Genomic DNA, 6564 nt, shown 5'->3' with positions numbered 1-6564 from the left:
ATAAATAAATGACTTACTTAAAGCAGTTGAATCCCAAAATGATATCTAATATAACAAAATTTAAAATATATTTGATAATAATTTAAATTAATATTTCAATAAAATTAAAATGGTTATAAACTAAACGATCATAATAATGGTGGGTGTAATGGAGACACATCATTTTGATAGCTTAATAAATCTAATACACAAATTGGTCAAAATTACTAAATCTAATCCTTTTTTACGTAAAAATTGGCATCTCTTTAGTCTGACTATAAAATAACTCTCCCAAAATCAAATTAACCAGGATTATCTGCTAATCAAATTACAATTGTAATATCAATATTAGGGTTCTTTGGTTCTTGAAAAAAACCCCTAATTTCAATAATGCTTGCTGAATTTGGAACGAGAATTAATAAACTTTGTATAGATCTAACACTTTGAGTTTGGACGAACTTAGAAGTGAATCAAACCACACCAAATTATGTTATGAAAACGGGAAATGCACAGCATAGTAACAATGTTTGGACGTCGACACGCAATTCAGAGGAGCACTAACTCAGAGAAGACAATTACTGAATTGAGATCCAGATATGGATGGAGAAATTCAGAGAATAGCGCAGGTGTTGGGATTCTCGTCGCTCCAGTAATAGGTGTAGCCGCTGCATCAGTGGCAACTTGGTGGAAGAACGTCGTAGCTTGATGGAAGAGCAACATAAGTTAAATTCGGTTTCTCGAGCCTCTTCTCTGGATCTTCAGGCTTCTTTTCTGGATCTTTAAAAGGTCCGACATTCACTAATTTTAAAATAGCTATACTCATTAAATTGGATAGTTTTGGTACTTTTCATTGGATAGTTTTGGTACTTTTCATTAGTGTTCACAGTTTTAAAAAAAAAAAGAGTTGTTTTTAGTGTGATTTTTTGGAGATTCCGGTAATGGAATCCAGCAGAAAAATTGAGGTTAAATCTTGATTTGTATTATTTAAAATGGTTTTTTAACTGCATATTTGGATTCAGCATCCTGAAACACCCCTGGGATGCTTTGATTGTGCAGAAATTAGAAATTAGCTATCAAACTTGCGATTTCAATAAATTGCCGCAGAATTTTGACCGGAAAAACCCACCGAAAAAACTTCCAAAAAATCTCTTTTAAAAAAACTCCAAAAAAAACTTTTTAACTGTATTTAACGTGCAAATCACTTTATGATAATGACAATGCCCTATAGAGAGATATTCTCACAATGCCATTCCCTACTCATCAAGTTGTGATTGTTCGGAAAAGAATAAAAACATACTCCTGTGGCTTTGGCAATCTCACATTACCAGTTCATACCAAGGCTTATTCTAAATATGGTTATAATTATAATTAAATTTAATAATAAATATAAATTATATTTTTAAATATAAAAATGAGTGATGTCATGGAAATCGGCCTGGAGTATGCCGTAAAACTGCTTCTGCTTGGCTAAGAGCTCGTCTTCCTCGGACGTAAGGAAACAGGTTAACGGCCCAAGACCCAGAAGCATCTGGCAGGAGTGAGAGCCTGCTCCCGATTACGGACCACCACCAGGGTTATGCCAGGTGGCGTGGTTTTCCTATTTAACAGTGATGAGTCAAACCCAGCGTTCGCCGATAGCAGCCAGAGATGGCTGTCCTCACTGTTGGTTTGACACCTGAGTTGATAGGTTTTACCACCTTCGGAAGAAGAGTGATGTCATGGAAAACTTCTTAACATTCAAATTATAGACATTTCACAACTTAAAATTTTAATTTCTTTAATTTTATGAACTAATTGTTCATTAAAACCGTTGAGTAAAAGTTAAAACTTTAATGAGTTTAATTTGGAAATTCTTATAATTATGATATTTCAATTAATACATATTATTTATTCTTTTTCATTTTGCTTTTATTACAAAATTAAAATCATTTTAATTTTGTTAATATATTTTTTCCAATCATGTTTCTCTATGTAATATAATGAGATTAAAAAATCAAATTTTTTATGATATAAATATTTTTGTGAGTACAAAATTTATAAACAAATTACATTTTAAAAAATTTAATCAGTTTTAAGAATCAATAAACTTGAAATTAAAATAAATTTAAACTAATTTAATAAATTTTATTTTTAAAAATATTTTTTTAATTATTTTAATAATAAAATTTTTTTAAAAAAATTCAATATTTTACAATTAACTGCTTTATCCCCACTTGACTTGTCCTCCCATTATTATTTATCTTACCTTCCAATATGATACTTTGATTTAATGAATAACATGTGTAGTTTTTTTAGCCCCAAAAAAATAAAATAAACTCTTAAATTCTATCATAAAAACAGATAATATAATTATCTTTTTTCAGTTATTTAAATTTATATTCAATATATTAACCTTTAACTTATTAGCTTTTAATATATTAAAATTGCTTTTAAACCATAATCATATTTAAAATTCTATTTAATATATTAACTTATAATTTATTAGTTTTCCATATATATAAAATTGTTTTTAAATATTTATTACCATTTTTTTTTAATTGTTCAATAGGGATAACAAAAGTCTGAATCGGAATATTACCATTTTTTTTAATTGTTCAATATGGATAACAAAAGTTTGAATCGGAAACTTTTTATTTATTATGCTTTTAAATGTTGATTAAATATAACAATTTAAAAATTGGATATTTTGTTTTTATAAATTATTAATCTTTAATTTATTAAAAAAAATTTAAAAGATTTTATTTCGAGTGGTTTGGTAAACATTTTGTTTCTCTTTAGGAAACATGCATGTTGTATCTGAGGACATTAATGACATTTATGAACAATTATGTGCAGTTGATTTATCAAAGTTACTAATTCTCCAAATAATCTCATGATTGTTAAAAAAATATTATTAACTTTTCATTTATAAATTTTTTATATAAATAAATTTATTTTTAAATATTAATTAAATATAACATTTTCGAAAATGATATTAAAGTTTAATTTAATAATAAATTCTGTCATTTCTTTTTCTAGAATTTGAGTCGATATAATATAACATTATATAATGTTATATGACTTTATGACCTCTCCCTATACTAAACTGTAGAGCACCTCTTAACACAATCATGTTTTAATATGCAATATCAATATATTAGTGATTATCTACTTTTGTCTATATTGCGGCATTTTTCTAAATGTGTTTGTTTTAGATTGAAGTCAATGTAGTGTTTTAGTTTTTAGTCGATGTAATATGATGGTGTAATTAGCTATATGTTTTAAATGGTAAATGTTGTTGCAAAAACTAGTAGGGATTGTAAAGAGGTAAAAACAACGAGGGCACAACAACACTTGGGACAATGGCCCACTATCACCACAACCTAAGTCCCCTTCTATTCTCGTATTTTCATTGATGAGAGGAGTCCCAGTATGACTCACTTGTGATATATATGTATCTATGGTAGGTTTGAAGAGAGGGAAGGTGGCTCATTCAATGGAAAGGTTCAATAAATATGCGAGCTTTGGGAGAAGCTAGTAAGGCTTTCGATGAAAAACCCTTAAAAAGAAGGCTACACAAGAACTAGGGTTGAGATATTTTGTGAGATATGAGTTCATCCAAGGTCAAGGTAGACTAGAGAAAAGGTTATGAATGATATACATCAACAAGTACCAAAGCACAAGCCTTCAAAGAATCCCCAAGTTGAAGGATTAGCTTCTAGGGTTCCCACTTGTTGTGAAGGATAGGGCATCAAATTTTCGAGGATTCCACTGTAGGAAATCCACCAAAACTTGAGGATCATTAGAGGAGACACTAGGGAATAGGTATATCCAAGTGAAATTCAAAACACAATCCCTTAATTGATTTTGCACCAAGCCCTAGAGAGGCCTCCTTATCCTTAAAGGGATGATGAAAAGAGGCGAGAGAGAGGTGAAAGGAAAGATGATTTATCAAGTTAAGAGTGATCACCAAGGACTTAAGACCAGTGCCTATAAATAGGGAGAATTATAGTCAAATATAATATTGATATGGGAACTCATTCTTCAAGGAAACCTAGAAGCAACGTCGCTAGCTCTAATGGAGCAACAACAAAATGACTTCTAGATATTTAGACTTCAATGACACTTGTTAATCTAGTTTCAAGGATGAAATGTGCAATAAAACCTCTAGGAACATTCGTTCATCCATTGACCATGAGTAACTCATGCAAAATTTCCTAAGAGCTTCATTGTTTAAACAAAATTTCCATTAATTAGGGCACATTCAAAACCATGAGACAATATTCCACACATTAGACATTAATCAAAAATATAAATATAGCATTTAAATAGCACTTACAAGACAATTAAGAATATATCCATCCATCACAATTCCAAAAATAAGCTCCAAGAGAGATAGCGAAAATATCCAAACATCAAAAATGCATCTAAATCATCTAAATTCATCCTCTAATTGCAGGTCTGGAATTATCAAGAAGATATTTCAAAATCCCAAGTGTGATGATAGGAGGAGACTAGTTCTCTCTTATTTTTACAAGTACTAAGAATTCAAAATATGAAAAACAAAGCCTCTCTTTTGCCTAATGTACTAAGTAACCCACCCATGGTTACAAGCCAACCATGATAGCTCAAGAATAAAGTCGAATTAGCCCTCTTAAGCCCACAAAATGTTGACATGGAGTCCTGGAGGGGCAAAATTGAGGCCTCATGTGCTAAGGATGAGAGTGAGGGCCTCAAAAATGATGATGAAGAGTGGGGTGCCCCCCATATTCTGCAGAACATCTCCAAACCCCTATTTGGGCTTTGTCGGCTCTAAATGGATCTCATGGCTCTCCAAGAGGCTTAATGCTCCATCAATGAGGGCTAGAAGATGACACATGCCCTCCCATGTCTCCCTAGGAAATACATAAGCTCCTTTGGGCCTCAGATTAGATGTAAAGTGTCGAGTGCAATGTGTAGCGAGCTGGACAACATAGTCCAAGTGCATCATCATCTCTATGTAATCGGTACATGAATAGGCAAGTGGTGGTGCTAAAGAAGCCCATGGTGTGACAATCAATGCTCTGCATGGTTGGAGGCCCATGGCTCTCAACGCTTACTCTACAAATTCCATTGTGATCCTCTGGAGGGCTTAGATCACATATAGGGAGGCCAAGTCCAAGGTGAAAAACCACCTACAGTCTTGTATAAGATCCAATGTATCTCCTCACCATCCAATACAATCGTTAGTGAAATTGAGTAAATAAGCTTGTGAATCAAGGGTAGAAGTGGACACTTCATAGTGGGTTTCTCTTCCAAATTTGGGGTTTTAGACATGCCCTGGTGTTACCTTCCTTAGCAAGAGAGTTTAATGAAGTGCCCTATTAGGTGGTTTCAACCTCTAAGGGAATGGCAGGTCCAAGGTACACCCATCAAGTGGCAGGTGTCATGTGAAATCATGATGGGACGGAGTGGGGACAAAGTGAAGGCTCCAACCCACATGTCGTGGTACAAGAATGAAGGAGGCACATACCTTGGGTGTATGAATGTAAGGAGGGAGAAATCGTGGTACACGAGTTACTCCAGCCTTTATTTTTCCACCTTTCTTCATTTTCCTTTTTCCTTTTATTGATTTTTCTTCATTTTACTACTTGGGGCTCAAGGGGTGACATAATGATGTGTAAGATATAAAAATGATTACCCCTTAAGGTGGGGCAGTTCATCGCCCACCAGGGTTTGGGACATTCATGGGTTCCTTAATGATGGAAGGGGAACTCATAGGGGCCCTAGGAACCAGGATGATGGCCATAATAATAGGGGATAAAGCTCATGTCTGGTTTTCTCCCATGTGCTAAATTTTATTATCTCGACCATCTTTTGCGTTTTGTGGTACATTTCCTGTTGTATGTGGCCATATTATGATTTTATCTTTCTTTTTAGCTACATCTACCTCTTGGACATCGTTCAAGACCCAACCCTAAGATGTGGACAAGGGGAGAGGGAGCTTAACACCTTGTGGACCCAAATGGGGAAAATGTGAAAAGAGCTTGTAATGAACAAAGGGGAGTGAGATATATGGTATCGGTAAATAGGACCATGCAACCAAAATCAAGGTTTCCCATGTAGTGCCACTCCTAAATATAATAGCCAATAAGGAGATCCCACAAGACTAGGATACAGGATTAACCCCCAAGATGAGGTGAGGAAACAAGAGTATAGTCGAAGCCCTTCCTTCTTCCAAGCCTTCCAATAATACATGCCCAAGTGTGCCCAAGAAAAGCAAGCATCAACACCCAATTACGTAATGAAAAAAAGCATACCTTCGGGTTTAGATGGAACACCTTCAAACATATGATCATGACAAATGAGCGAGGGTACATAATGGTTGGATGAAGTGGCAACGAATGGTAACACATGGTAGCTATCAGGTGGGTGCAAGGGGCTATTGACTATAGGTTGAAGACAAATTTAGGAGAAAAATTCTCCTATAAGGGTCACCCACTGGTGGTGGGTAAAAATACCAAATCTATATATGTGGAGAATGGGAAATGTACATGTTTGTATATGGTTTAGTGTTCATGGTGATTAATGTATATATGGAATATGTAGTGGAGTGTTATATGTTTT

Source organism: Pinus tabuliformis, chromosome 3_2 (assembly GCF_031772625.1).
Source record: "Pinus tabuliformis cultivar Carrire ecotype Pingquan chromosome 3_2, CPIR1, whole genome shotgun sequence".
Lineage (NCBI taxonomy): Eukaryota > Viridiplantae > Streptophyta > Pinopsida > Pinales > Pinaceae > Pinus > Pinus tabuliformis.
Note: the sequence above shows the minus strand (reverse complement) of the source record.